The sequence below is a fragment of the Phoenix dactylifera genome, chromosome 4, assembly GCF_051530095.1.
Source record: "Phoenix dactylifera cultivar Ajwa chromosome 4, Ajwa_hap1_PhDact_Kaust_v1.1, whole genome shotgun sequence".
Lineage (NCBI taxonomy): Eukaryota > Viridiplantae > Streptophyta > Magnoliopsida > Arecales > Arecaceae > Phoenix > Phoenix dactylifera.
The window spans coordinates 36,515,625-36,540,500 of NC_143193.1; the positions used below are offsets into that span (position 1 = coordinate 36,515,625).

General features: G+C 48.3%; 47 non-coding genes and 4 pseudogenes across 47 annotated transcripts; all 51 read right to left on the reverse strand.

Annotated features, from left to right (window-relative positions):
* Positions 1–189: 189 nt before the first annotated feature.
* LOC149760684 (5S ribosomal RNA) lies at positions 190–308 on the reverse strand. The gene has a single exon (XR_016403039.1). It is a non-coding gene; the product is annotated as a 5S ribosomal RNA (ribosomal RNA).
* A 247-nt stretch (positions 309–555) lies between these two features.
* Positions 556–674, reverse strand: LOC149760685 (5S ribosomal RNA). The gene has a single exon (XR_016404638.1). It is a non-coding gene; the product is annotated as a 5S ribosomal RNA (ribosomal RNA).
* A 246-nt stretch (positions 675–920) lies between these two features.
* On the reverse strand, positions 921–1,039 carry LOC149760686 (5S ribosomal RNA). The gene has a single exon (XR_016406647.1). It is a non-coding gene; the product is annotated as a 5S ribosomal RNA (ribosomal RNA).
* A 245-nt stretch (positions 1,040–1,284) lies between these two features.
* Positions 1,285–1,403, reverse strand: LOC149760687 (5S ribosomal RNA). The gene has a single exon (XR_016404266.1). It is a non-coding gene; the product is annotated as a 5S ribosomal RNA (ribosomal RNA).
* Positions 1,404–1,649: 246 nt separating this feature from the next.
* On the reverse strand, positions 1,650–1,768 carry LOC149760688 (5S ribosomal RNA). The gene has a single exon (XR_016409700.1). It is a non-coding gene; the product is annotated as a 5S ribosomal RNA (ribosomal RNA).
* Positions 1,769–2,016: 248 nt separating this feature from the next.
* LOC149760689 (5S ribosomal RNA) lies at positions 2,017–2,135 on the reverse strand. The gene has a single exon (XR_016412884.1). It is a non-coding gene; the product is annotated as a 5S ribosomal RNA (ribosomal RNA).
* Positions 2,136–2,382: 247 nt separating this feature from the next.
* Positions 2,383–2,501, reverse strand: LOC149760690 (5S ribosomal RNA). The gene has a single exon (XR_016407908.1). It is a non-coding gene; the product is annotated as a 5S ribosomal RNA (ribosomal RNA).
* Positions 2,502–2,747: 246 nt separating this feature from the next.
* LOC149760691 (5S ribosomal RNA) lies at positions 2,748–2,866 on the reverse strand (annotated as a pseudogene).
* A 245-nt stretch (positions 2,867–3,111) lies between these two features.
* Positions 3,112–3,230, reverse strand: LOC149760692 (5S ribosomal RNA). The gene has a single exon (XR_016404267.1). It is a non-coding gene; the product is annotated as a 5S ribosomal RNA (ribosomal RNA).
* A 246-nt stretch (positions 3,231–3,476) lies between these two features.
* On the reverse strand, positions 3,477–3,595 carry LOC149760693 (5S ribosomal RNA). The gene has a single exon (XR_016412495.1). It is a non-coding gene; the product is annotated as a 5S ribosomal RNA (ribosomal RNA).
* A 248-nt stretch (positions 3,596–3,843) lies between these two features.
* Positions 3,844–3,962, reverse strand: LOC149760694 (5S ribosomal RNA). Its single transcript, XR_016412049.1, has one exon. It is a non-coding gene; the product is annotated as a 5S ribosomal RNA (ribosomal RNA).
* Positions 3,963–4,209: 247 nt separating this feature from the next.
* Positions 4,210–4,328, reverse strand: LOC149760695 (5S ribosomal RNA). Its single transcript, XR_016405589.1, has one exon. It is a non-coding gene; the product is annotated as a 5S ribosomal RNA (ribosomal RNA).
* Positions 4,329–4,574: 246 nt separating this feature from the next.
* On the reverse strand, positions 4,575–4,693 carry LOC149760696 (5S ribosomal RNA). The gene has a single exon (XR_016409701.1). It is a non-coding gene; the product is annotated as a 5S ribosomal RNA (ribosomal RNA).
* Positions 4,694–4,940: 247 nt separating this feature from the next.
* Positions 4,941–5,059, reverse strand: LOC149760697 (5S ribosomal RNA). The gene has a single exon (XR_016407640.1). It is a non-coding gene; the product is annotated as a 5S ribosomal RNA (ribosomal RNA).
* Positions 5,060–5,304: 245 nt separating this feature from the next.
* Positions 5,305–5,423, reverse strand: LOC149760698 (5S ribosomal RNA). Its single transcript, XR_016412647.1, has one exon. It is a non-coding gene; the product is annotated as a 5S ribosomal RNA (ribosomal RNA).
* A 247-nt stretch (positions 5,424–5,670) lies between these two features.
* LOC149760699 (5S ribosomal RNA) lies at positions 5,671–5,789 on the reverse strand. Its single transcript, XR_016402351.1, has one exon. It is a non-coding gene; the product is annotated as a 5S ribosomal RNA (ribosomal RNA).
* Positions 5,790–6,035: 246 nt separating this feature from the next.
* LOC149760700 (5S ribosomal RNA) lies at positions 6,036–6,154 on the reverse strand. Its single transcript, XR_016406648.1, has one exon. It is a non-coding gene; the product is annotated as a 5S ribosomal RNA (ribosomal RNA).
* Positions 6,155–6,399: 245 nt separating this feature from the next.
* Positions 6,400–6,518, reverse strand: LOC149760701 (5S ribosomal RNA). Its single transcript, XR_016412648.1, has one exon. It is a non-coding gene; the product is annotated as a 5S ribosomal RNA (ribosomal RNA).
* A 247-nt stretch (positions 6,519–6,765) lies between these two features.
* Positions 6,766–6,884, reverse strand: LOC149760702 (5S ribosomal RNA). The gene has a single exon (XR_016402352.1). It is a non-coding gene; the product is annotated as a 5S ribosomal RNA (ribosomal RNA).
* A 246-nt stretch (positions 6,885–7,130) lies between these two features.
* LOC149760703 (5S ribosomal RNA) lies at positions 7,131–7,249 on the reverse strand. The gene has a single exon (XR_016406649.1). It is a non-coding gene; the product is annotated as a 5S ribosomal RNA (ribosomal RNA).
* Positions 7,250–13,669: 6,420 nt separating this feature from the next.
* Positions 13,670–13,788, reverse strand: LOC149760704 (5S ribosomal RNA). Its single transcript, XR_016409702.1, has one exon. It is a non-coding gene; the product is annotated as a 5S ribosomal RNA (ribosomal RNA).
* Positions 13,789–14,034: 246 nt separating this feature from the next.
* LOC149760705 (5S ribosomal RNA) lies at positions 14,035–14,153 on the reverse strand (annotated as a pseudogene).
* Positions 14,154–14,399: 246 nt separating this feature from the next.
* LOC149760706 (5S ribosomal RNA) lies at positions 14,400–14,518 on the reverse strand. Its single transcript, XR_016412051.1, has one exon. It is a non-coding gene; the product is annotated as a 5S ribosomal RNA (ribosomal RNA).
* Positions 14,519–14,765: 247 nt separating this feature from the next.
* On the reverse strand, positions 14,766–14,884 carry LOC149760707 (5S ribosomal RNA). Its single transcript, XR_016401391.1, has one exon. It is a non-coding gene; the product is annotated as a 5S ribosomal RNA (ribosomal RNA).
* Positions 14,885–15,130: 246 nt separating this feature from the next.
* On the reverse strand, positions 15,131–15,249 carry LOC149760708 (5S ribosomal RNA). Its single transcript, XR_016407798.1, has one exon. It is a non-coding gene; the product is annotated as a 5S ribosomal RNA (ribosomal RNA).
* A 245-nt stretch (positions 15,250–15,494) lies between these two features.
* On the reverse strand, positions 15,495–15,613 carry LOC149760709 (5S ribosomal RNA). Its single transcript, XR_016408160.1, has one exon. It is a non-coding gene; the product is annotated as a 5S ribosomal RNA (ribosomal RNA).
* A 246-nt stretch (positions 15,614–15,859) lies between these two features.
* Positions 15,860–15,978, reverse strand: LOC149760710 (5S ribosomal RNA; annotated as a pseudogene).
* A 245-nt stretch (positions 15,979–16,223) lies between these two features.
* On the reverse strand, positions 16,224–16,342 carry LOC149760711 (5S ribosomal RNA). Its single transcript, XR_016408293.1, has one exon. It is a non-coding gene; the product is annotated as a 5S ribosomal RNA (ribosomal RNA).
* A 246-nt stretch (positions 16,343–16,588) lies between these two features.
* On the reverse strand, positions 16,589–16,707 carry LOC149760712 (5S ribosomal RNA). The gene has a single exon (XR_016409703.1). It is a non-coding gene; the product is annotated as a 5S ribosomal RNA (ribosomal RNA).
* A 246-nt stretch (positions 16,708–16,953) lies between these two features.
* Positions 16,954–17,072, reverse strand: LOC149760713 (5S ribosomal RNA). The gene has a single exon (XR_016405702.1). It is a non-coding gene; the product is annotated as a 5S ribosomal RNA (ribosomal RNA).
* A 246-nt stretch (positions 17,073–17,318) lies between these two features.
* On the reverse strand, positions 17,319–17,437 carry LOC149760714 (5S ribosomal RNA). The gene has a single exon (XR_016405899.1). It is a non-coding gene; the product is annotated as a 5S ribosomal RNA (ribosomal RNA).
* Positions 17,438–17,685: 248 nt separating this feature from the next.
* On the reverse strand, positions 17,686–17,804 carry LOC149760715 (5S ribosomal RNA). The gene has a single exon (XR_016404090.1). It is a non-coding gene; the product is annotated as a 5S ribosomal RNA (ribosomal RNA).
* Positions 17,805–18,050: 246 nt separating this feature from the next.
* LOC149760716 (5S ribosomal RNA) lies at positions 18,051–18,169 on the reverse strand. The gene has a single exon (XR_016409704.1). It is a non-coding gene; the product is annotated as a 5S ribosomal RNA (ribosomal RNA).
* Positions 18,170–18,415: 246 nt separating this feature from the next.
* On the reverse strand, positions 18,416–18,534 carry LOC149760717 (5S ribosomal RNA). Its single transcript, XR_016403733.1, has one exon. It is a non-coding gene; the product is annotated as a 5S ribosomal RNA (ribosomal RNA).
* Positions 18,535–18,780: 246 nt separating this feature from the next.
* LOC149760718 (5S ribosomal RNA) lies at positions 18,781–18,899 on the reverse strand. The gene has a single exon (XR_016403115.1). It is a non-coding gene; the product is annotated as a 5S ribosomal RNA (ribosomal RNA).
* Positions 18,900–19,144: 245 nt separating this feature from the next.
* On the reverse strand, positions 19,145–19,263 carry LOC149760719 (5S ribosomal RNA). Its single transcript, XR_016405703.1, has one exon. It is a non-coding gene; the product is annotated as a 5S ribosomal RNA (ribosomal RNA).
* Positions 19,264–19,509: 246 nt separating this feature from the next.
* Positions 19,510–19,628, reverse strand: LOC149760720 (5S ribosomal RNA). Its single transcript, XR_016405900.1, has one exon. It is a non-coding gene; the product is annotated as a 5S ribosomal RNA (ribosomal RNA).
* Positions 19,629–19,875: 247 nt separating this feature from the next.
* On the reverse strand, positions 19,876–19,994 carry LOC149760721 (5S ribosomal RNA). Its single transcript, XR_016405536.1, has one exon. It is a non-coding gene; the product is annotated as a 5S ribosomal RNA (ribosomal RNA).
* Positions 19,995–20,240: 246 nt separating this feature from the next.
* Positions 20,241–20,359, reverse strand: LOC149760722 (5S ribosomal RNA). Its single transcript, XR_016409705.1, has one exon. It is a non-coding gene; the product is annotated as a 5S ribosomal RNA (ribosomal RNA).
* Positions 20,360–20,605: 246 nt separating this feature from the next.
* Positions 20,606–20,724, reverse strand: LOC149760723 (5S ribosomal RNA). The gene has a single exon (XR_016409706.1). It is a non-coding gene; the product is annotated as a 5S ribosomal RNA (ribosomal RNA).
* A 246-nt stretch (positions 20,725–20,970) lies between these two features.
* LOC149760724 (5S ribosomal RNA) lies at positions 20,971–21,089 on the reverse strand. The gene has a single exon (XR_016408935.1). It is a non-coding gene; the product is annotated as a 5S ribosomal RNA (ribosomal RNA).
* A 246-nt stretch (positions 21,090–21,335) lies between these two features.
* On the reverse strand, positions 21,336–21,454 carry LOC149760725 (5S ribosomal RNA). The gene has a single exon (XR_016403176.1). It is a non-coding gene; the product is annotated as a 5S ribosomal RNA (ribosomal RNA).
* A 247-nt stretch (positions 21,455–21,701) lies between these two features.
* LOC149760726 (5S ribosomal RNA) lies at positions 21,702–21,820 on the reverse strand. The gene has a single exon (XR_016409708.1). It is a non-coding gene; the product is annotated as a 5S ribosomal RNA (ribosomal RNA).
* Positions 21,821–22,066: 246 nt separating this feature from the next.
* Positions 22,067–22,185, reverse strand: LOC149760727 (5S ribosomal RNA). The gene has a single exon (XR_016409709.1). It is a non-coding gene; the product is annotated as a 5S ribosomal RNA (ribosomal RNA).
* Positions 22,186–22,431: 246 nt separating this feature from the next.
* Positions 22,432–22,550, reverse strand: LOC149760728 (5S ribosomal RNA). The gene has a single exon (XR_016406509.1). It is a non-coding gene; the product is annotated as a 5S ribosomal RNA (ribosomal RNA).
* A 246-nt stretch (positions 22,551–22,796) lies between these two features.
* On the reverse strand, positions 22,797–22,915 carry LOC149760729 (5S ribosomal RNA). Its single transcript, XR_016405418.1, has one exon. It is a non-coding gene; the product is annotated as a 5S ribosomal RNA (ribosomal RNA).
* Positions 22,916–23,161: 246 nt separating this feature from the next.
* On the reverse strand, positions 23,162–23,280 carry LOC149760730 (5S ribosomal RNA). Its single transcript, XR_016404778.1, has one exon. It is a non-coding gene; the product is annotated as a 5S ribosomal RNA (ribosomal RNA).
* A 246-nt stretch (positions 23,281–23,526) lies between these two features.
* Positions 23,527–23,644, reverse strand: LOC149760731 (5S ribosomal RNA). The gene has a single exon (XR_016408977.1). It is a non-coding gene; the product is annotated as a 5S ribosomal RNA (ribosomal RNA).
* Positions 23,645–23,889: 245 nt separating this feature from the next.
* On the reverse strand, positions 23,890–24,008 carry LOC149760732 (5S ribosomal RNA). The gene has a single exon (XR_016405052.1). It is a non-coding gene; the product is annotated as a 5S ribosomal RNA (ribosomal RNA).
* A 246-nt stretch (positions 24,009–24,254) lies between these two features.
* On the reverse strand, positions 24,255–24,373 carry LOC149760733 (5S ribosomal RNA). The gene has a single exon (XR_016409710.1). It is a non-coding gene; the product is annotated as a 5S ribosomal RNA (ribosomal RNA).
* Positions 24,374–24,618: 245 nt separating this feature from the next.
* LOC149760734 (5S ribosomal RNA) lies at positions 24,619–24,737 on the reverse strand (annotated as a pseudogene).
* Positions 24,738–24,876: the final 139 nt, after the last annotated feature.

Below are 24,876 nucleotides of genomic sequence, written 5' to 3' on the forward strand. Positions count from 1 at the left end.
GGCATTCGCGCTGCCGGGGCCGTTCTGGCGTAGGATTCAACGCGCTGTTCCGCTATGCGGCATGGCACCGCCCGTCTCCGGACTCAGTTTATTTTCGGGAAAAAAAAATTATCCGAAGAGGAAAAGCCAAAAGCCGAAAAATTAAAAATAAATATTATCAAAAAATAAAAAAGCGGGCAAAAAATAAAAAGGGTGCAACACGAGGACTTCCCAGGGGGTCACCCATCCTAGTACTACTCTCGCCCAAGCACGCTTAACTGCGGAGTTCTGATGGGATCCGGTGCATTAGTGCTGGTATGATCGCGCCCATGACATGCCCTTCGAAACTCCCTTTTATGACAAAGCAGCAGACCTCGACGGCCCGAGACATTCACGCTGCCGGGGCCGTTCTGGCGTAGGATTCAACGCGCTGGTCCCGCTATGCGGCATGGCACCGCCAGTCTCCGGACTCAGTTTATTGTCGGGGAAAAAAAATTATCCGAAGACGAAAAGCCAAAAGCCGAAAAATTAAAAATAAATATTATCAAAAAATAAAAAAGCGGGCAAAAAATAAAAAGGGTGCAACACGAGGACTTCCCAGGGGGTCACCCATCCTAGTACTACTCTCGCCCAAGCACGCTTAACTGCGGAGTTCTCATGGGATCCGGTGCATTAGTGCTGGTATGATCGCACCTAAGACATGCCCTTCGAAACTCCCTTTTAAGACAAAGCAGCAGACCTCGACGGCCCGAGACATTCGCGCTGCCGGGGCCGTTCTGGCGTATGATTCAACGCGCTGTTCCGCTATGCGGCATGGCACCGCCAGTCTCCGGACTCAGTTTATTTTCGGGGGGAAAAAATTATCCGAAGAGGAAAAGCCAAAAGCCAAAAAATTAAAAATAAATATTATTAAAAAATAAAAAAGCGGGCAAAAAATAAAAAGGGTGCAACACGAGGACTTCCCAGGGGGTCACCCATCCTAGTACTTCTCTCGCCCAAGCACGCTTAACTGCGGAGTTATGATGGGATCCGGTGCATTAGTGCTGGTATGATCGCACCCATGACATGCCCTTCGAAACTCCCATTAATGACAAAGCAGCAGACCGCGACGGCCCGAGACATTCGCGCTGCCGGGGCCGTTCTGGCGTAGGATTCAACGCGCTGTTCCGCTATGCGGCATGGCACCGCCAGTCTCCGGACTCAGTTTATTTTCGGGAAAAAAAATTATCCGAAGAGGAAAAGCCAAAAGCCGAAAAATTAAAAATAAATATTATCAAAAAATAAAAAAGCGGGCAAAAAATAAAAAGGGTGCAACACGAGGACTTCCCAGGGGGTCACCCATCCTAGTACTACTCTCGCCCAAGCACGCTTAACTGCGGAGTTCTGATCGGATCCGGTGCATTAGTGCTGGTATGATCGCACCCATGACATGCCCTTCGAAACTCCCTTTTATGACGAAGCAGCAGACCTCGACGGCCCGAGGCATTCGCGCTGCCGGGGCCGTTCTGGCGTAGGATTCAACGCGCTGTTCCGCTATGCGGCATGGCACCGCGAGTCTCCGGACTCAGTTTATTTTCGGGGGAAAAAAATTATCCGAAGAGGAAAAGCCAAAAGCCGACAAATTAAAAATAAATATTATCAAAAAATAAAAAAGCGGGCAAAAAATAAAAGGGGTGCAACACGAGGACTTCCCAGGGGGTCACCCATCCTAGTACTACTCTCGCCCAAGCACGCTTAACTGCGGAGTTCTGATGGGATCCGGTGCATTAGTGCTGGTATGATCGCACCCATGACATGCCCATCGAAACTCCCTTTTATGACAAAGCAGCAGACCTCGACGGCCCGAGACATTCGCGCCGCCGGGGCCGTTCTGGCGTAGGATTCAACGCGCTGGTCCCGCTATGCGGCATAGCACCGCCAGTCTCCGGACTCAGTTTATTTTCGGGGGAAAAAAATTATCCGAAGAGGAAAAGCCAAAAGCCGAAAAATTAAAAATAAATATTATCAAAAAATAAAAAAGTGGAGAAAAAAATAAAAAGGGTGCAACACGAGGACTTCCCAGGGGGTCACCCATCCTAGTACTACTCTCGCCCAAGCACGCTTAACTGCGGAGTTCTGATGGGATCCGGTGCATTAGTGCTGGTATGATTGCACCCATGACATGCCCATCGAAACACCCTTTTATGACAAAGCAGCAGACCTCGACGGCCCGAGACATTCGCGCTGCCGGGGCCGTTCTGGCGTAGGATTCAATGCGCTGTTCCGCTATGCGGCATGGCACCGCGAGTCTCCGGACTCAGTTTATTTTCGGGGGAAAAAAATTATCCGAAGAGGAAAAGCCAAAAGCCGAAAAAATAAAAATAAATATTATCAAAAAATAAAAAAGTGGGCAAAAAATAAAAAGGGGTGCAGGACGAGGACTTCCCAGGGGGTCACCCATCCTAGTACTACTCTCGCCCAAGCACGCTTAACTGCGGAGTTCTGATGGGATCCGGTGCATTAGGGCTGGTATGATCGCACCCATGACATGCCCATCGAAACACCCTTTTATGACAAAGCAGCAGACCTCGACGGCCCGGGACATTCGCGCTGCCGGGGCCGTTCTGGCGTAGGATTCAATGCGCTGTTCCGCTATGCGGCATGGCACCGCCAGTCTCCGGACTCAGTTTATTTTCGGGGGGAAAAAATTATCCGAAGAGGAAAAGCCAAAAGCCAAAAAATTAAAAATAAATATTATTAAAAAATAAAAAAGCGGGCAAAAAATAAAAAGGGTGCAACACGAGGACTTCCCAGGGGGTCACCCATCCTAGTACTTCTCTCGCCCAAGCACGCTTAACTGCGGAGTTATGATGGGATCCGGTGCATTAGTGCTGGTATGATCGTACCCATGACATGCCCTTCGAAACTCCCTTTAATGACAAAGCAGCAGACCGCGACGGCCCGAGACATTCGCGCTGCCGGGGCCGTTCTGGCGTAGGATTCAACGCGCTGTTCCGCTATGCGGCATGGCACCGCCAGTCTCCGGACTCAGTTTATTTTCGGGAAAAAAAATTATCCGAAGAGGAAAAGCCAAAAGCCGAAAAATTAAAAATAAATATTATCAAAAAATAAAAAAGCGGGCAAAAAATAAAAAGGGTGCAACACGAGGACTTCCCAGGGGGTCACCCATCCTAGTACTACTCTCGCCCAAGCACGCTTAACTGCGGAGTTCTGATCGGATCCGGTGCATTAGTGCTGGTATGATCGCACCCATGACATGCCCTTCGAAACTCCCATTTATGACGAAGCAGCAGACCTCGACGGCCCGAGGCATTCGCGCTGCCGGGGCCGTTCTGGCGTAGGATTCAACGCGCTGTTCCGCTATGCGGCATGGCACCGCGAGTCTCCGGACTCAGTTTATTTTCGGGGGAAAAAAATTATCCGAAGAGGAAAAGCCAAAAGCCGACAAATTAAAAATAAATATTATCAAAAAATAAAAAAGCGGGCAAAAAATAAAAGGGGTGCAACACGAGGACTTCCCAGGGGGTCACCCATCCTAGTACTACTCTCGCCCAAGCACGCTTAACTACGGAGTTCTGATGGGATCCGGTGCATTAGTGCTGGTATGATCGCACCCATGACATGCCCATCGAAACTCCCTTTTATGACAAAGCAGCAGACCTCGACGGCCCGAGACATTCGCGCCGCCGGGGCCGTTCTGGCGTAGGATTCAACGCGCTGGTCCCGCTATGCGGCATAGCACCGCCAGTCTCCGGACTCAGTTTATTTTCGGGGGAAAAAAATTATCCGAAGAGGAAAAGCCAAAAGCCGAAAAATTAAAAATAAATATTATCAAAAAATAAAAAAGTGGAGAAAAAAATAAAAAGGGTGCAACACGAGGACTTCCCAGGGGGTCACCCATCCTAGTACTACTCTCGCCCAAGCACGCTTAACTGCGGAGTTCTGATGGGATCCGGTGCATTAGTGCTGGTATGATCGCACCCATGACATGCCCATCGAAACACCCTTTTATGACAAAGCAGCAGACCTCGACGGCCCGAGACATTCGCGCTGCCGGGGCCGTTCTGGCGTAGGATTCAATGCGCTGTTCCGCTATGCGGCATGGCACCGCGAGTCTCCGGACTCAGTTTATTTTCGGGGGAAAAAAATTATCCGAAGAGGAAAAGCCAAAAGCCGAAAAATTAAAAATAAATATTATCAAAAAATAAAAAAGTGGGCAAAAAATAAAAAGGGGTGCAAGACGAGGACTTCCCAGGGGGTCACCCATCCTAGTACTACTCTCGCCCAAGCACGCTTAACTGCGGAGTTCTGATGGGATCCGGTGCATTAGGGCTGGTATGATCGCACCCATGACATGCCCATCGAAACACCCTTTTATGACAAAGCAGCAGACCTCGACGGCCCGAGACATTCGCGCTGCCGGGGCCGTTCTGGCGTAGGATTCAATGCGCTGTTCCGCTATGCGGCATGGCACCGCGAGTCTCCGGACTCAGTTTATTTTCGAGGGAAAAAAATTATCCGAAGAGGAAAAGCCAAAAGCCAAAAAATTAAAAATAAATGTTATCAAAAAAGAAAAATGCGGGCAAAACATAAAAGGGGTGCAACACGAGGACTTCCCAGGGGGTCACCCATCCTAGTACTACTCTCGCCCAAGCACGCTTAACTGCGGAGTTCTGATGGGATCCGGTGCATTAGTGCTGGTATGATCGCACCCATGACATGCCCATCGAAACTCCCTTTTATGACAAAGCAGCAGACCTCGACGGCCCGAGACATTCGCGCTGCCGGGGCCGTTCTGGCGTAGGATTCAACGCGCTGGTCCCGCTATGCGGCATAGCACCGCCAGTCTCCGGACCCAGTTTATTGTCGGGGGAAAAAAATTATCCGAAGAGGAAAAGCCAAAAGCCAAAAAATTAAAAATAAATATTATCAAAAAATAAAAAAGCGGGCAAAAAATAAAAAGGGTGCAACACGAGGACTTCCCAGGGGGTCACCCATCCTAGTACTTCTCTCGCCCAAGCACGCTTAACTGCGGAGTTATGATGGGATCCGGTGCATTAGTGCTGGTATGATCACACCCATGACATGCCCTTCGAAACTCCCTTTTATGACAAAGCAGCAGACCGCGACGGCCCGAGACATTCGCGCTGCCGGGGCCGTTCTGGCGTAGGATTCAACGCGCTGTTCCGCTATGCGGCATGGCACCGCCAGTCTCCGGACTCAGTTTATTTTCGGAAAAAAAAATTATCCGAAGAGGAAAAGCCAAAAGCCGAAAAATTAAAAATAAATATTATCAAAAAATAAAAAAGCGGGCAAAAAATAAAAAGGGTGCAACACGAGGACTTCCCAGGGGGTCACCCATCCTAGTACTACTCTCGCCCAAGCACGCTTAACTACGGAGTTCTGATGGGATCCGGTGCATTAGTGCTGGTATGATCGCACCCATGACATGCCCTTCGAAACTCCCTTTTATGACAAAGCAGCAGACCTCGACGGCCCGAGACATTCACGCTGCCGGGGCCGTTCTGGCGTAGGATTCAACGCGCTGGTCCCGCTATGCGGCATGGCACCGCCAGTCTCCGGACTCAGTTTATTGTCGGGGGAAAAAAATTATCCGAAGAGGAAAAGCCAAAAGCCGAAAAATTAAAAATAAATATTATCAAAAAATAAAAAAGCGGGCAAAAAATAAAAAGGGTGCAACACGAGGACTTCCCAGGGGGTCACCCATCCTAGTACTACTCTCACCCAAGCACGCTTAACTGCGGAGTTCTGATGGGATCCGGTGCATTAGTGCTGGTATGATCGCACCCAAGACATGCCCTTCGAAACTCCCTTTTAAGACAAAGCAGCAGACCTCGACGGCCCGAGACATTCGCGCTGCCGGGGCCGTTCTGGCGTATGATTCAACGCGCTGTTCCGCTATGCGGCATGGCACCGCCAGTCTCCGGACTCAGTTTATTTTCTGGGGGAAAAAATTATCCGAAGAGGAAAAGCCAAAAGCCAAAAAATTAAAAATAAATATTACCAAAAAATAAAAAAGCGGGCAAAAAATAAAAAGGGTGCAACACGAGGACTTCCCAGGGGGTCACCCATCCTAGTACTTCTCTCGCCCAAGCACGCTTAACTGCGGAGTTATGATGGGATCCGGTGCATTAGTGCTGGTATGATCGCACCCAAGACATGCCCTTCGAAACTCCCTTTTAAGACAAAGCAGCAGACCTCGACGGCCCGAGACATTCGCGCTGCCGGGGCCGTTCTGGCGTATGATTCAACGCGCTGTTCCGCTATGCGGCATGGCACCGCCAGTCTCCGGACTCAGTTTATTTTCGGAAAAAAAAATTATCCGAAGAGGAAAAGCCAAAAGCCGAAAAATTAAAAATAAATATTATCAAAAAATAAAAAAGCGGGCAAAAAATAAAAAGGGTGCAACACGAGGACTTCCCAGGGGGTCACCCATCCTAGTACTACTCTCGCCCAAGCACGCTTAACTACGGAGTTCTGATGGGATCCGGTGCATTAGTGCTGGTATGATCGCACCCATGACATGCCCTTCGAAACTCCCTTTTATGACAAAGCAGCAGACCTCGACGGCCCGAGACATTCACGCTGCCGGGGCCGTTCTGGCGTAGGATTCAACGCGCTGGTCCCGCTATGCGGCATGGCACCGCCAGTCTCCGGACTCAGTTTATTGTCGGGGGAAAAAAATTATCCGAAGAGGAAAAGCCAAAAGCCGAAAAATTAAAAATAAATATTATCAAAAAATAAAAAAGCGGGCAAAAAATAAAAAGGGTGCAACACGAGGACTTCCCAGGGGGTCACCCATCCTAGTACTACTCTCACCCAAGCACGCTTAACTGCGGAGTTCTGATGGGATCCGGTGCATTAGTGCTGGTATGATCGCACCCAAGACATGCCCTTCGAAACTCCCTTTTAAGACAAAGCAGCAGACCTCGACGGCCCGAGACATTCGCGCTGCCGGGGCCGTTCTGGCGTATGATTCAACGCGCTGTTCCGCTATGCGGCATGGCACCGCCAGTCTCCGGACTCAGTTTATTTTCTGGGGGAAAAAATTATCCGAAGAGGAAAAGCCAAAAGCCAAAAAATTAAAAATAAATATTACCAAAAAATAAAAAAGCGGGCAAAAAATAAAAAGGGTGCAACACGAGGACTTCCCAGGGGGTCACCCATCCTAGTACTTCTCTCGCCCAAGCACGCTTAACTGCGGAGTTATGATGGGATCCGGTGCATTAGTGCTGGTATGATCGCACCCAAGACATGCCCTTCGAAACTCCCTTTTAAGACAAAGCAGCAGACCTCGACGGCCCGAGACATTCGCGCTGCCGGGGCCGTTCTGGCGTATGATTCAACGCGCTGTTCCGCTATGCGGCATGGCACCGCCAGTCTCCGGACTCAGTTTATTTTCTGGGGGAAAAAATTATCCGAAGAGGAAAAGCCAAAAGCCAAAAAAATAAAAATAAATATTACCAAAAAATAAAAAAGCGGGCAAAAAATAAAAAGGGTGCAACATGAGGACTTCCCAGGGGGTCACCCATCCTAGTACTACTCTCGCCCAAGCACGCTTAACTGCGGAGTTCTGATAGGATCCGCTGCATTAGTGCTTGACGCAGGAGCACGAGCCCAAATCATAATGGATGTACGTCGAGTTTGGATTCTTGCTTGGGAGTGCCCGAAAACACATTGGGTTCGTAATTTCTAGCATTTAATTGGATTGAGTCTATTTTATTTTGGTCACATTGAGTCCTTTTATTTTGGATTTATTTGAGTTCTTATTTTGGGTTTGCAATTTGCTGCTTTATGTTTGCAATTGAATGCCAAGTGGCATCAAAAGAGTCCATGTTATGCAAGGATTGAGTCAAGTCATATTGGGTCATGTGTGGAGAATTTAGTTTAGTCGTATGAGTGAAATTGAGTCCTTATGTGAGAGGATTGAGTCCATATGTTTAAGATTGAGTCCTTATAATTGAGTGCCATTAAGAAGGATTCCTAATGCCGTGAAGATCATCACTCATCACGTGGAGAAGTTCAACCATGAAGATCTCTCACATGTGGAAGAAATTCAGAGTTCAAATCCAGTTGAAATCCGTGACAGATTGAACACCATGTGGTATTTTGAAGATTTTGGAAGCTACAGAAGTCTGATTAAGTTGATTCAAATTTTGTTGGAAAGTAGACATCCGTAGCTTTCCAATGACTATAAGAACATGAAATTTGGAGATCAGATGAAATTTGAGGAGTCTCCCGAACTTCATGCTGATGTTGGTACCCGAGAAGGAGTTCCACCTAGATTCCAACTCGTGGCATGCGGCTGAATTTCTTTTGATGGGTTTCAATCCACACGCCATAAGGAATGGATTCCTAGGTGTCTAGGCTTAGGTGTCAAGGCCTTTGATTGGTCAATTAGAAAATTTAAATTTTGAATTGAGTCCTCATGTAATTAGGAGTCCAATTTAAAATTCTGTGCCAACCTTTCTTTCTATATAAAGAAGGGTATGATGAATGAAGTTAGTTTTCTTTTTGGATTTCGAAATTATGATTTGTTTGCGTGAAGAGAGGCTACTCCTCTTGCTGGTGCGATGCCAAAGGGGCTGAGGGAAGGTGGGACGCCTCCCCTTCACGCCATTTGAAATTGGGTTGGTTTTGGATGAGATTTCCCTAACAAACTCAAGTTTATCCTTATCCCTTCTTTTGTTCTCACGCCTCCACCTCTTGTGTGCACCCTCCTTGAGTGCCACATCAGCATTTCAGCACCTCCCTCACGCCCAAGACTCCTTTCCCACGTCCTCCTCTAAGTCCTATTGCCATTAGGACTTCACACAACCCAATTCAGCCTAAAAAATTGGTCTAGCCAATTTCAGCCCCCACAAAAATTGGTGCCTAATTTTGGTCCATTGGCTGACCCTCCTTGAACCCAATCTCACCAACCAGCAACCCATCTTCTTCCTCCTTCCTTCCACCACAAAGAACCCTAGCCTCCATTGCCATTGCTTTGAAAAAAAAAAAGAAGAAAGATTCAGCCATCCTCAAGAAGAAAAAATCTGCAGCCCACCCCGATTGCATCAATTGGTATCAGAGCGAATCCTTGTCGCCATGAGTACCAGAAGTGGTCGCCCCTACAACAATGAACGACAACGTGCTGAGATGATGGCCGAGCTCATCCGGCAAGTGGCGGCCTTGAATCAGAAGGTGGAAGTTGTTTGGGATCGTCTCTTCCCCGAGCCAAACAATCTTGAAGATGAACATGCTGTCCCTGCGCAACCTGAAAATTCAGAAGTGCCATTTGGAGGAGATCCCGATGTTGAAGCATTCTCCCCCAGGGGTCTATCACCCCAAAGGCCACCTAGGGATCAGCGGATGCCCCCTCCAAACATTCCTCGTATGGGGAATAATTTCCGGAACCCTTATGTTCATCAAAATCAGCGGGAGCGCCATGATCTCGACGATGTCATGAAGCGGGTTCGTGTAGAAGTTGCTGATTACAGCGGAAGCATGGACCCAACCTACTTCCAGGATTGGTTGATGTCTCTCGAAGACTACTTCGAATGGTTCAGCATGCCCAATGAAACCAAGGTGCGATTCGTGAAGATGAAGCTCAAGGGCCAAGCACGCATATGGTGGCATAGCGTTGAAGAGAAGCTTCATCGACTCCGACAGCCCCCTATCAATGATTGGGAGGAGATGAAACTTCGTTTGAAGGAAAAGTATCTTCCCCTTGATTATGAGGAGACACTCTTTGAAGAACTTCTGAAACTTCGTCAAGGAAGCTCTTCCGTAGAGGAGTATACGGCACGATTCCATGAGTTGATGATCCGCAGCAACCTCACGGAGACGGATCGACAGTCCCTAACTCGGTACCGATCCGGGCTGAGGGATGACATCAAGAGGGAGCTAATGACAACGCGCATCTTCAGCCTAGAGGAGGCATACCAACTCGCCATTCGAGTTGAATCGCAGCTACGACAAAGACGCCCTGCGCAAGCACCAGTTGTACGACGATTTCCCGAGCGCAGCACCAACCGAGGAGTTCCATTTCCTCGAGGTAACGCCCCTGCTTTCAGATCTGAAACCTCTGTAAATAGAAGCACATATCAGGAAAGGGGTGCTCCAAGGGCTAATGAAAAGGGTAAAGGTCCTATGCCACAATCCACACCGCAAGGGAAGAATCCTGTTGAATGCTACAAGTGCGGCGGGCGAGGCCATTTCGCCGTTGTTTGTCCTACCCGAGACCAACGATTTGCATTGGTATGCGAGGAGGATGAGATCATAGGACCCTCTGAAGTCACTCCTCCCTCTCAGCCCGCTGATGAAGAGGGAAATGAAGGAAACGAAGAACATGATGAAGAAGCCCCTGCGGTGGAGCTAGAAGCTTCAGATCTACCTGTGTGCGTCGTGCGGCGGGTTCTTACGGGTTGCAAGCTGGAGGAGAACGTGGAGGAAGATTGGAGGTGCACCAATATCTTCCACACTCGCGTCGAGCATGCCAACAAGTCTCTAAACCTCATCATTGACAATGGAAGCTGCATGAATATCATTTCCGAAGAAGTGCTGAAAAGGCTAAATCTGAAACCGGTACCGCATCCAAAGCTGTATCGGATAAGTTGGATCGAAGACTCCTCCATCCCTGTTAAACAAAGATGCTTGATCAGTTTTTCACTTGGTAAGGACCTCCAAGATGAAGTATGGTGCGATGTTCTGCCCATGAAAGCGTGCCATCTTCTTCTAGGAAGACCTTGGTTGTATGATCGTAGTATCGAGTATGATGGTCGATCCAATTGTTATTCTCTATATTGTGCCAACAAAAGAGTTGTGTTAAAGCCCCTTAGTATCACTGATTTTACCTCTGAGAATCTGATAATCCAACGGATTTTAACCATGAGAAAGTTTGAAGCTTGTAGCCGAGAGATTGGGGTCATGTATGCACTAATGGCTAGGGAAGTTGGGGCTGAAATTTTAGAAGTTGTTCCTCCTGATTTCAAGTCTATATTGGATGATTTCTCTGATGTAACCCCTGAGGACCTTCCCAAGGAGCTTCCACCGATGAGGGACATCCAACATTCCATAGATTTGGTGCCCGGTTCAAGTTTACCGAATCTTCCTGCATACCGGCTGAATCCTAGAGAACATGAGGAGCTTCACCGCCAAGTCCTGAAGCATGGGCCGCATGCAGAAGATTTTATTGCTGATTCCCTCAGTCAAAATTCATATGTTCTAACTCTTTTGAATGTTGAGGTAATGGGGTTTGCCAATCTAAAATTTTTGTACCCCTCTGAAGTATATTTTCAGCCCATATATGCAGAAGTTTCAGTAGTGGATCAGTGGCAGCATTCAGAATTTTTGACCCATGATTGCTTTCTTTTATGTGTCCCGGAGACCTCACTTGGTGATCATATTGTTCGAAAGGTCCATGGCGGAGACCTTGGTGGTCACTTTGGCTACGTCAAAACAGTCACCATGGTGGAGGATAAATTCTATTTGCCGACCCTGCGCAAGGAAGCAAACTTTGTGTTGATGTGGTTGAGTGTTGAATGCAGAAATTTTCAGAAGCTTCAACCTTGCCAAGTTGAATTCTTCAAGGTGCTGAAGTGGATGGGACCCAAGGCCTTTGTGCTCGAGTTACCAGATGATTTGCAGGTTAGCCCCATCTTCTATGTTGAAGAGTTGCAGCCCTATGATGCTCACTATGTTGAAGATGAAGACATCCCATCTGTACCATCTTCACTTCTTCGACGATCAGCCTCGACGGACATCATTGAGGACATCCTAGTTGTTCAGATAGTGTCCACCCACCGAGGAGAATTTCAGAAGTTTTTCATTGGAGGACCGACTAAATTCAGATCGCTCATGATTAAAGACGGAGGAAGTCCAACAGCTAAACCCAAACTTCCACAAGCTCTATCAGTTGTGAAACTCGACGGAGTCGAGTCTTTTTTCCAGAAGGGGGGAATTGACGCAGGAGCACGAGCCCAAATCATAATGGATGTACGTCGAGTTTGGATTCTTGCTTGGGAGTGCCCGAAAACACATTGGGTTCGTAATTTCTAGCATTTAATTGGATTGAGTCTATTTTATTTTGGTCACATTGAGTCCTTTTATTTTGGATTTATTTGAGTTCTTATTTTGGGTTTGCAATTTGCTGCTTTATGTTTGCAATTGAATGCCAAGTGGCATCAAAAGAGTCCATGTTATGCAAGGATTGAGTCAAGTCATATTGGGTCATGTGTGGAGAATTTAGTTTAGTCGTATGAGTGAAATTGAGTCCTTATGTGAGAGGATTGAGTCCATATGTTTAAGATTGAGTCCTTATAATTGAGTGCCATTAAGAAGGATTCCTAATGCCGTGAAGATCATCACTCATCACGTGGAGAAGTTCAACCATGAAGATCTCTCACATGTGGAAGAAATTCAGAGTTCAAATCCAGTTGAAATCCGTGACAGATTGAACACCATGTGGTATTTTGAAGATTTTGGAAGCTACAGAAGTCTGATTAAGTTGATTCAAATTTTGTTGGAAAGTAGACATCCGTAGCTTTCCAATGACTATAAGAACATGAAATTTGGAGATCAGATGAAATTTGAGGAGTCTCCCGAACTTCATGCTGATGTTGGTACCCGAGAAGGAGTTCCACCTAGATTCCAACTCGTGGCATGCGGCTGAATTTCTTTTGATGGGTTTCAATCCACACGCCATAAGGAATGGATTCCTAGGTGTCTAGGCTTAGGTGTCAAGGCCTTTGATTGGTCAATTAGAAAATTTAAATTTTGAATTGAGTCCTCATGTAATTAGGAGTCCAATTTAAAATTCTGTGCCAACCTTTCTTTCTATATAAAGAAGGGTATGATGAATGAAGTTAGTTTTCTTTTTGGATTTCGAAATTATGATTTGTTTGCGTGAAGAGAGGCTACTCCTCTTGCTGGTGCGATGCCAAAGGGGCTGAGGGAAGGTGGGACGCCTCCCCTTCACGCCATTTGAAATTGGGTTGGTTTTGGATGAGATTTCCCTAACAAACTCAAGTTTATCCTTATCCCTTCTTTTGTTCTCACGCCTCCACCTCTTGTGTGCACCCTCCTTGAGTGCCACATCAGCATTTCAGCACCTCCCTCACGCCCAAGACTCCTTTCCCACGTCCTCCTCTAAGTCCTATTGCCATTAGGACTTCACACAACCCAATTCAGCCTAAAAAATTGGTCTAGCCAATTTCAGCCCCCACAAAAATTGGTGCCTAATTTTGGTCCATTGGCTGACCCTCCTTGAACCCAATCTCACCAACCAGCAACCCATCTTCTTCCTCCTTCCTTCCACCACAAAGAACCCTAGCCTCCATTGCCATTGCTTTGAAAAAAAAAAAAGAAGAAAGATTCAGCCATCCTCAAGAAGAAAAAATCTGCAGCCCACCCCGATTGCATCAGTGCTAGTATGATCGCACCCAAGACATGCCCTTCGAAACTCCCTTTTATGACAAAGTAGCAGACCTCGACGGCCCGAGACATTCGCGCTGCCGGGGCCGTTCTGGCGTAGGATTCAACACGCTGTTCCGCTATGCGGCATGGCACCGCCAGTCTCCGGACTCGGTTTATTTTCGGGGGAAAAAAATTATCCGAAGAGGAAAAGCCAAAAGCCGAAAAATAAAAAATAAATGTTATCAAAAAATAAAAAAGCGGGCAAAAAATAAAAGGGGTGCAACACGAGGACTTCCCAGGGGGTCACCCATCCTAGTACTACTCTCGCCCAAGCACGCTTAACTGCGGAGTTCTGATGGGATCCGGTGCATTAGTGCTGGTATGATCGCACCCATGACATGCCCTTCGAAACTCCCTTTTATGACAAAGCAGCAGACCTCGACGGCCCGAGACATTCGCGCTGCCGGGGCCGTTCTGGCGTAGGATTCAACGCGCTGTTCCGCTATGCGGCATGGCACCGCCAGTCTCCGGACTCAGTTTATTTTCGGGGGGAAAAAATTATCCGAAGAGGAAAAGCCAAAAGCCAAAAAATTAAAAATAAATATTATCAAAAAATAAAAAAGCGGGCAAAAAATAAAAAGGGTGCAACACGAGGACTTCCCAGGGGGTCACCCATCCTAGTACTTCTCTCGCCCAAGCACGCCTAACTGCGGAGTTATGATGGGATCCGGTGCATTAGTGCTGGTATGATCGCACCAATGACATGCCCTTTGAAACTCCCTTTTATGACAAAGCAGCAGACCGCGACGGCCCGAGACATTCGCGCTGCCGGGGCCGTTCTGGCGTAGGATTCAACGCGCTGTTCCGCTATGCGGCATGGCACCGCCCGTCTCCGGACTCAGTTTATTTTCGGGAAAAAAAAATTATCCGAAGAGGAAAAGCCAAAAGCCGAAAAATTAAAAATAAATATTATCAAAAAATAAAAAAGCGGGCAAAAAATAAAAAGGGTGCAACACGAGGACTTCCCAGGGGGTCACCCATCCTAGTACTACTCTCGCCCAAGCACGCTTAACTGCGGAGTTCTGATGGGATCCGGTGCATTAGTGCTGGTATGATCGCACCCATGACATGCCCTTCGAAACTCTCTTTTATGACAAAGCAGCAGACCTCGACGGCCCGAGACATTCACGCTGCCGGGGCCGTTCTGGCGTAGGATTCAACGCGCTGGTCCCGCTATGCGGCATGGCACCGCCAGTCTCCGGACTCAGTTTATTGTCGGGGAAAAAAAATTATCCGAAGACGAAAAGCCAAAAGCCGAAAAATTAAAAATAAATATTATCAAAAAATAAAAAAGCGGGCAAAAAATAAAAAGGGTGCAACACGAGGACTTCCCAGGGGGTCACCCATCCTAGTACTACTCTCGCCCAAGCACGCTTAACTGCGGAGTTCTCATGGGATCCGGTGCATTAGTGCTGGTATGATCGCACCCAAGACATGCCCTTCGAAACTCCCTTTTAAGACAAAGCAGCAGACCTCGACGGCCCGAGACATTCGCGCTGCCGGGGCCGTTCTGGCGTATGATTCAACGCGCTGTTCCGCTATGCGGCATGGCACCGCCAGTCTCCGGACTCAGTTTATTTTCGGGGGGAAAAAATTATCCGAAGAGGAAAAGCCAAAAGCCAAAAAATTAAAAATAAATATTATCAAAAAATAAAAAAGCGGGCAAAAAATAAAAAGGGTGCAACACGAGGACTTCCCAGGGGGTCACCCATCCTAGTACTTCTCTCGCCCAAGCACGCTTAACTGCGGAGTTATGATGGGATCCGGTGCATTAGTACTGGTATGATCGCACCCATGACATGCCCTTCGAAACTCCCTTTAATGACAAAGCAGCAGACCGCGACGGCCCGAGACATTCGCGCTGCCGGGGCCGTTCTGGCGTAGGATTCAACGCGCTGTTCCGCTATGCGGCATGGCACCGCCAGTCTCCGGACTCAGTTTATTTTCGGAAAAAAAAATTATCCGAAGAGGAAAAGCCAAAAGCCGAAAAATTAAAAATAAATATTATCAAAAAATAAAAAAGCGGGCAAAAAATAAAAAGGGTGCAACACGAGGACTTACCTGGGGGTCACCCATCCTAGTACTACTCTCGCCCAAGCACGCTTAACTGCGGAGTTCTGATAGGATCCGGTGCATTAGTGCTGGTATGATCGCACCCAAGACATGCCTTTCGAAACTCCCTTTTATGACAAAGTAGCAGACCTCGACGGCCCGAGACATTCGCGCTGCCGGGGCCGTTCTGGCGTAGGATTCAACACGCTGTTCCGCTATGCGGCATGGCACCGCCAGTCTCCGGACTCAGTTTATTTTCGGGGGAAAAAAATTATCCGAAGAGGAAAAGCCAAAAGCCGAAAAATAAAAAATAAATGTTATCAAAAAATAAAAAACCGGGCAAAAAATAAAAGGGGTGCAACACGAGGACTTCCCAGGGGGTCACCCATCCTAGTACTACTCTCGCCCAAGCACGCTTAACTGCGGAGTTTTGATGGGATATGGTGCATTAGTGCTGGTATGATCGCACCCATGACATGCCCTTCGAAACTCCCTTTTATGACAAAGCAGCAGACCTCGACGGCCCGAGACATTCGCGCTGCCGGGACCGTTCTGGCGTAGGATTCAACGCGCTGTTCCGCTATGCGGCATGGCACCGCCAGTCTCCGGACTCAGTTTATTATCGGGAGAAAAAATTATCCAAAGAGGAAAAGCCAAAAGCCAAAAAATTAAAAATAAATATTATCAAAAAATAAAAAAGCGGGCAAAAAAAAAAAAGGGTGCAACATGAGGACTTCCCAGGGGGTCACCCATCCTAGTACTACTCTCGCCCAAGCACGCTTAACTGCGGAGTTCTGATAAGATCCGGTGCATTAGTGCTGGTATGATTGCACCCAAGACATGCCCTTCGAAACTCCCTTTTATGACAAAGCAGCAGACCTCGACGGCCCGAGACATTCGCGCTGCCGGGGCCGTTCTGGCGTAGGATTCAACACGCTCTTCCGCTATGCGGCATGGCACCGCCAGTCTCCGGACTCAGTTTATTTTCGGGGGAAAAAAATTATCCGAAGAGGAAAAGCCAAAAGCCGAAAAATAAAAAATAAATGTTATCAAAAAATAAAAAAGCGGGCAAAAAATAAAAGGGGTGCAACACGAGGACTTCCCAGGGGGTCACCCATCCTAGTACTACTCTCGCCCAAGCACGCTTAACTGCGGAGTTCTGATGGGATCCGGTGCATTAGTGCTGGTATGATCGCACCCATGACATGCCCTTCGAAACTCCCTTTTATGACAAAGCAGCAGACCTTGACGGCCCGAGACATTCGCGCTGCCGGGGCCATTCTGCCGTAGGATTCAACGCGCTGTTCCGCTATGCGGCATGGCACCGCCAGTCTCCGGACTCAGTTTATTTTCGGGGGGAAAAAATTATCCGAAGAGGAAAAGCCAAAAGCCAAAAAATTAAAAATAAATATTATCAAAAAATAAAAAAGCGGGCAAAAAATAAAAAGGGTGCAACACGAGGACTTCCCAGGGGGTCACCCATCCTAGTACTACTCTCGCCCAAGCACGCTTAACTGCGGAGTTCTGATCGGATCCGGCGCATTAGTGCTGGTATGATCGCACCCATGACATGCCCTTCGAAACTCCCTTTTATGACAAAGCAGCAGACCTCGACGGCCCGAGGCATTCGCGCTGCCGGGGCCGTTCTGGTGTAGGATTCAACGCGCTGTTCCGCTATGCGGCATGGCACCGCGAGTCTCCGGACTCAGTTTATTTTCGGGGGAAAAAAATTATCCGAAGAGGAAAAGCCAAAAGCCGAAAAATTAAAAATAAATATTATCAAAAAATAAAAAAGCGGGCAAAAAATAAAAGGGGTGCAACACGAGGACTTCCCAGGGGGTCACCCATCCTAGTACTACTCTCGCCCAAGCACGCTTAACTGCGGAGTTATGATGGGATCCGGTGCATTAGTGCTGGTATGATCGCACCCATGACATGCCCATCGAAACTCCCTTTTATGACAAAGCAGCAGACCTCGACGGCCCGAGACATTCGCGCCGCCGGGGCCGTTCTGGCGTAGGATTCAACGCGCTGGTCCCGCTATGCGGCATGGCACCGCCAGTCTCCGGACTCAGTTTATTTTCGGGGGAAAAAAATTATCCGAAGAGGAAAAGCCAAAAGCCGAAAAATTAAAAATAAATATTATCAAAAAATAAAAAAGTGGAGAAAAAAATAAAAAGGGTGCAACACGAGGACTTCCCTGGGGGTCACCCATCCTAGTACTACTCTCGCCCAAGCACGCTTAACTGCGGAGTTCTGATGGGATCCAGTGCATTAGTGCTGGTATGATCGCACCCATGACATGCCCTTCGAAACTCCCTTTTATGACAAAGCAGCAGACCTCGACGGCCCGAGACATTCGCGCTGCCGGGGCCGTTCTGGCGTAGGATTCAACGCGCTGTTCCGCTATGCGGCATGGCACCGCGAGTCTCCGGACTCAGTTTATTTTCGGGGGAAAAAAATTATCCGAAGAGGAAAAGCCAAAAGCCGAAAAATTAAAAATAAATATTATCAAAAAATAAAAAAGCGGGCAAAAAATAAAAGGGGTGCAACACGAGGACTTCCCAGGGGGTCACCCATCCTAGTACTACTCTCGCCCAAGCACGCTTAACTGCGGAGTTCTGATGGGATCCGGTGCATTAGTGCTGGTATGATCGCACCCATGACATGCCCTTCGAAACTCCCTTTTATGACAAAGCAGCAGACCTCGACGGCCCGAGACATTCGCGCTGCCGGGGCCGTTCTGGCGTAGGATTCAACGCGCTGTTCCGCTATGCGGCATGGCACCGCGAGCCTCCGGACTCAGTTTATTTTCGAGGGAAAAAAATTATCCGAAATGGAAAAGCCAAAAGCCGAAAAATTAAAAATAAATATTATCAAAAAATAAAAAAGCGGGCAAAAAATAAAAGGGGTGCAACACGAGGACTTCCCAGGGGGTCACCCATCCTAGTACTACTCTCGCCCAAGCACGCTTAACTGCGGAGTTCTGATAGGATCCGGTGCATTAGTGCTGGTATGATTGCACCCAAGACATGCCCTTCGAAACTCCCTTTTATGACAAAGCAGCAGACCTCGACGGCCCGAGACATTCGCGCTGCCGGGGCCGTTCTGGCGTAGGATTCAACACGCTCTTCCGCTATGCGGCATGGCACCGCCAGTCTCCGGACTCAGTTTATTTTCGGGGGAAAAAAATTATCCGAAGAGGAAAAGCCAAAAGCCGAAAAATAAAAAATAAATGTTATCAAAAAATAAAAAAGCGGGCAAAAAATAAAAGGGGTGCAACACGAGGACTTTCCAGGGGGTCACCCATCCTAGTACTACTCTCGCCCAAGCACGCTTAACTGCGGAGTTCTGATGGGATCCGGTGCATTAGTGCTGGTATGATCGCACCCATGACATGCCCTTCGAAACTCCCTTTTATGACAAAGCAGCAGACCTTGACGGCCCGAGACATTCGCGCTGCCGGGGCCATTCTGGCGTAGGATTCAACGCGCTGTTCCGCTATGCGGCATGGCACCGCCAGTCTCCGGACTCAGTTTATTTTCGGGGGGAAAAAATTATCCGAAGAGGAAAAGCCAAAAGCCAAAAAATTAAAAATAAATATTATCAAAAAATAAAAAAGCGGGCAAAAAATAAAAGGGTGCAACACGAGGACTTCCCAGGGGGTCACCCATCCTAGTACTACTCTCGCCCAAGCACGCTTAACTGCGGAGTTCTGATCGGATCCGGCGCATTAGTGCTGGTATGATCGCACCCATGACATGCCCTTCGAAACTCCCTTTTATGACAAAGCAGCAGACCTCGACGGCCCGAGGCATTCGCGCTGCCGGGGCCGTTCTGGTGTAGGATTCAACGCGCTGTTCCGCTATGCGGCATGGCACCGCGAGTCTCCGGACTCAGTTTATTTTCGGGGGAAAAAAATTATCCGAAGAGGAAAAGCCAAAAGCCGAAAAATTAAAAATAAATATTATCAAAAAATAAAAAAGCGGGCAAAAAATAAAAGGGGTGCAACACGAGGACTTCCCAGGGGGTCACCCATCCTAGTACTACTCTCGCCCAAGCACGCTTAACTGCGGAGTTATGATGGGATCCGGTGCATTAGTGCTGGTATGATCGCACCCATGACATGCCCATCGAAACTCCCTTTTATGACAAAGCAGCAGACCTCGACCGCCCGAGACATTCGCGCGCCGGGGCCGTTCTGGCGTAGGATTCAACGCGCTGGTCCCGCTATGCGGCATGGCACCGCCAGTCTCCGGACTCAGTTTATTGTCGGAGGAAAAAAATTATCCGAAGAGGAAAAGCCAAAAGACCGAAAAATTAAAAATAAATATTATCAAAAAATAAAAAAGCGGGCAAAAAATAAAAAGGGTGCAACACGAGGACTTCCCAGGGGGTCACCCATCCTGGTACTACTTTCGCCCAAGCACGCTTGACTGCGGAGTTCTGATGGGATCCGGTGCATTAGTGCTGGTATGATCGCACCCAAGACATGCCCTTCGAAACTCCCTTTTAAGACAAAGCAGCAGACCTCGACGGCCCGAGACATTCGCGCTGCCGGGGCCGTTCTGGCGTATGATTCAACGCGCTGTTCCGCTATGCGGCATGGCACCGCCAGTCTCCGGACTCAGTTTATTTTCGGGGGAAAAAAATTATCCGAAGAGGAAAAGCCAAAAGCCAAAAAATTAAAAATAAATATTATCAAAAAATAAAAATGCGGGCAAAAAATAAAAGGGGTGCAACACGAGGACTTCCCAGGGGGTCACCCATCCTAGTACTACTCTCGCCCAAGCACGCTTAACTGCGGAGTTCTGATGGGATCCGGTGCATTAGTGCTGGTATGATCGCACCCATGACATGCCCATCGAAACACCCTTTTATGACAAAGCAGCAGACCTCGACGGCCCGAGACATTCGCGCTGCCGGGGCCGTTCTGGCGTAGGATTCAACGCGCTGTTCCGCTATGCGGCATGGCACCGCGAGTCTCCGGACTCAGTTTATTTTCGGGGGAAAAAAATTATCCGAAGAGGAAAAGCCAAAAGCCGAAAAATTAAAAATAAATGTTATCAAAAAATAAAAAAGCGGGCAAAAAATAAAAGGGGTGCAACACGAGGACTTCCCAGGGGGTCACCCATCCTAGTACTACTCTCGCCCAAGCACGCTTAACTGCGGAGTTCTGATGGGATCCGGTGCATTAGTGCTGGTATGATCGCACCCATGATATGCCCTTCGAAACTCCCTTTTATGACAAAACAGCAGACCGCGACGGCCCGAGACATTCGCGCTGCCGGGGCCGTTCTGGCGTAGGATTCAACGCGCTGTTCCGCTATGCGGCATGGCACCGCCAGTCTCCGGACTCAGTTTATTTTCGAGGGAAAAAAATTATCCGAAGAGGAAAAGCCAAAAGCCGAAAAATTAAAAATAAATATTATCAAAAAATAAAAAAGCGGGCAAAAAATAAAAAGGGTGCAACATGAGGACTTCCCAGGGGGTCACCCATCCTAGTACAACTCTCGCCCAAGCACGCTTAACTGCGGAGTTCTGATCGGATCCGGTGCATTAGTGCTGGTATGATCGCACCCATGACATGCCCTTCGAAACTCCCTTTTATGACAAAGCAGCAGACCTCGACGGCCCGAGGCATTCGCGCTGCCGGGGCCGTTCTGGCATAGGCTTCAACGCGCTGTTCCGCTATGCGGCATGGCACCGCGAGTCTCCGGACTCAATTTATTTTCGGGAAAAAAAAATTATCCGAAGAGGAAAAGCCAAAAGCCGAAAAATTAAAAATAAATATTATCAAAAAATAAAAAAGCGGGCAAAAAATAAAAGGGGTGCAACACGAGGACTTCCCAGGGGGTCACCCATCCTAGTACTACTCTCGCCCAAGCACGCTTAACTGCGGAGTTCTGATAGGATCCGGTGCATTAGTGCTGGTATGATCGCACCCATGACATGCCCATCGAAACTCCCTTTTATGACAAAGCAGCAGACCTCGACGGCCCGAGACATTCGCACCGCCGGGGCCGTTCTGGCGTAGGATTCAACGCGCTGGTCCCGCTATGCGGCATGGCACCGCCAGTCTCCGGACTCAGTTTATTTTCGGGGGAAAAAAATTATCCGAAGAGAAAAAGCCAAAAGCCGAAAAATTAAAAATAAATGGTATCAAAAAATAAAAAAGCGGGCAAAAAATAAAAGGGGTGCAACACGAGGACTTCCCAGGGGGTCACCCATCCTAGTACTACTCTCGCCCAAGCACGCTTAACTGCGGAGTTCTGATGGGATCCGGTGCATTAGTGCTGGTATGATCGCACCCATGATATGCCCTTCGAAACTCCCTTTTATGACAAAGCAGCAGACCTCGACGGCACGAGACATTCGCGCTGCCGGGGCCGTTCTGGCGTAGGATTCAACGCGCTGTTCCGCTATGCGGCATGGCACCGCGAGTCTCCGGACTCAGTTTATTTTCGAGGGAAAAAAATTATCCGAAGAGGAAAAGCCAAAAGCCGAAAAATTAAAAATAAATATTATCAAAAAATAAAAAAGCGGGCAAAAAATAAAAGGGGTGCAACACGAGGACTTCCCAGGGGGTCACCCATCCTAGTACTACTCTCGCCCAAGCACGCTTAACTGCGGAGTTCTGATGGGATCCGGTGCATTAGTGCTGGTATGATCGCACCCATGACATGCCCATCGAAACACCCTGTTATGACAAAGCAGCAGACCTCGACGGCCCGAGACATTCGCGCTGCCGGGGCCGTTCTGGCGTAGGATTCAACGCGCTGTTCCGCTATGCGGCATGGCACCGCGAGTCTCCGGACTCAGTTTATTTTCGGGGGAAAAAAATTATCCGAAGAGGAAAAGCCAAAAGCCGAAAAATTAAAAATAAATGTTATCAAAAAATAAAAAAGCGGGCAAAAAATAAAAGGGGTGCAACACGAGGACTTCCCAGGGGGTCACCCATCCTAGTACTACTCTCGCCCAAGCACGCTTAACTGCGAGGTTCTGATGGGATCCGGTGCATTAGTGCTGGTATGATCGCACCCATGATATGCCCTTCGAAACTCCCTTTTATGACAAAGCAGCAGACCTCGACCGCCCGAGACATTCGCGCGCCGGGGCCGTTCTGGCGTAGGATTCAACGCGCTGGTCCCGCTATGCGGCATGGCACCGCCAGTCTCCGGACTCAGTTTATTGTCGGGGGAAAAAAATTATCCGAAGAGGAAAAGCCAAAAGCCAAAAAATTAAAAATAAATATTATCAAAAAATAAAAAAGCGGGCAAAAAATAAAAAGGGTGCAACACGAGGACTTCTCAGGGGTTCACCCATCCTAGTACTACTCTCGCCCAAGCACGCTTAACTGCGGAGTTCTGATGGGATCCGGTGCATTAGTGCTGGTATGATCGCACCCAAGACATGCCCTTCGAAACTCTCTTTTATGACAAAGCAGCGGACCTCGACGGCCCGAGACATTCGCGCTGCCGGGGCCGTTCTGGCGTAGGATTCAACACGCTGTTCCGCTATGCGGCATGGCACCGCCAGTCTCCGGACTCAGTTTATTTTCGGGAGAAAAAAATTATCCGAAGAGGAAAAGACAAAAGCCGAAAAATAAAAAATAAATGTTATCAAAAAATAAAAAAGCGGGCAAAAAATAAAAGGGGTGCAACACGAGGACTTCCTAGGGGGTCACCCATCCTAGTACTACTCTCGCCCAAGCACGCTTAACTGCAGAGTTCTGATGGGATCCGGTGCATTAGTGCTGGTATGATCGCACCCATGACATGCCCTTCGAAACTCCCTTTTATGACAAAGCAGCAGACCTCGACGACCCGAGACATTCGCGCTGCCGGGGCCGTTCTGGCGTATGATTCAACGCGCTGTTCCACTATGCGGCATGGCACCGCCAGTCTCCGGACTCAGTTTATTTTCGGGGGGAAAAAATTATCCGAAGAGGAAAACCCAAAAGCCAAAAAACTAAAAATAAATATTATCAAAAAATAAAAAAGCGGGCAAAAAATAAAAAGGGTGCAACACGAGGACTTCCCAGGGGTCACCCATCCTAGTACTTCTCTCGCCCAAGCACGCTTAACTGCGGAGTTATGATGGGATCCGGTGCATTAGTGCTGGTATGATCGCACCCATGACATGCCCTTCGAAACTCCCTTTTATGACAAAGCAGCAGACCGCGACGGCACGAGACATTCGCGCTGCCGGGGCCGTTCTGGCGTAGGATTCAACGCGCTGTTCCGCTATGCGGCATGGCACCGCCAGTCTTCGGACTCAGTTTATTTTCGGAAAAAAAAAATATCCGAAGAGGAAAAGCCAAAAGCCGAAAAATTAAAAATAAATATTATCAAAAAATAAAAAAGCGGGCAAAAAATAAAAGGGGTGCAACACGAGGACTTCCCAGGGGGTCACCCAACCTAGTACTACTATCGCCCAAGCACGCTTAACTGCGGAGTTCTGATGGGATCCGGTGCATTAGTGCTGGTATGATCGCACCCATGACATGCCTATCGAAACACCCTTTTATGACAATGCAGCAGACCTCGACGGCCCGAGACATTCGCGCTGCCGGTGCCGTTCTGGCGTAGGATTCAACGCGCTGTTCCGCTATGCGGCATGGCACCGCGGGTCTCCGGACTCAGTTTATTTTCGGGGGAAAAAAATTATCCGAAGAGGAAAAGCCAAAAGCCGAAAAATTAAAAATAAATGTTATCAAAAAATAAAAAAGCGGGCAAAAAATAAAAGGGGTGCAACACGAGGACTTCCCAGGGGGTCACCCATCCTAGTACTACTCTCGCCCAAGCACGCTTAACTGCGGAGTTCTGATGGGATCCGGTGCATTAGTGCTGGTATGATCGCACCCATGATATGCCCTTCGAAACTCCCTTTTATGACAAAGCAGCAGACCTCGACGGCACGAGACATTCGCGCTGCCGGGGCCGTTCTGGCGTAGGATTCAACGCGCTGTTCCGCTATGCGGCATGGCACCGCGAGTCTCCGGACTCAGTTTATTTTCGAGGGAAAAAAATTATCCGAAGAGGAAAATCCAAAAGCCGAAAAATTAAAAATAAATATTATCAAAAAATAAAAAAAGGGCAAAAAATAAAAGGGGTGCAACACGAGGACTTCCCAGGGGGTCACCCATTCTAGTACTACTCTCGCCCAAGCACGCTTAACTGCGGAGTTATGATGGGATTCGGTGCATTAGTGCTGGTATGATCGCACCCATGACATGCCCTTCGAAACTCCCTTTTATGACAAAGCAGCAGACCGCGACGGCACGAGACATTCGCGCGGCCGGGGCCGTTCTGGCGTATGATTCAACGCGCTGTTCCGCTATGCGGCATGGCACCGCGGGTCTCCGGA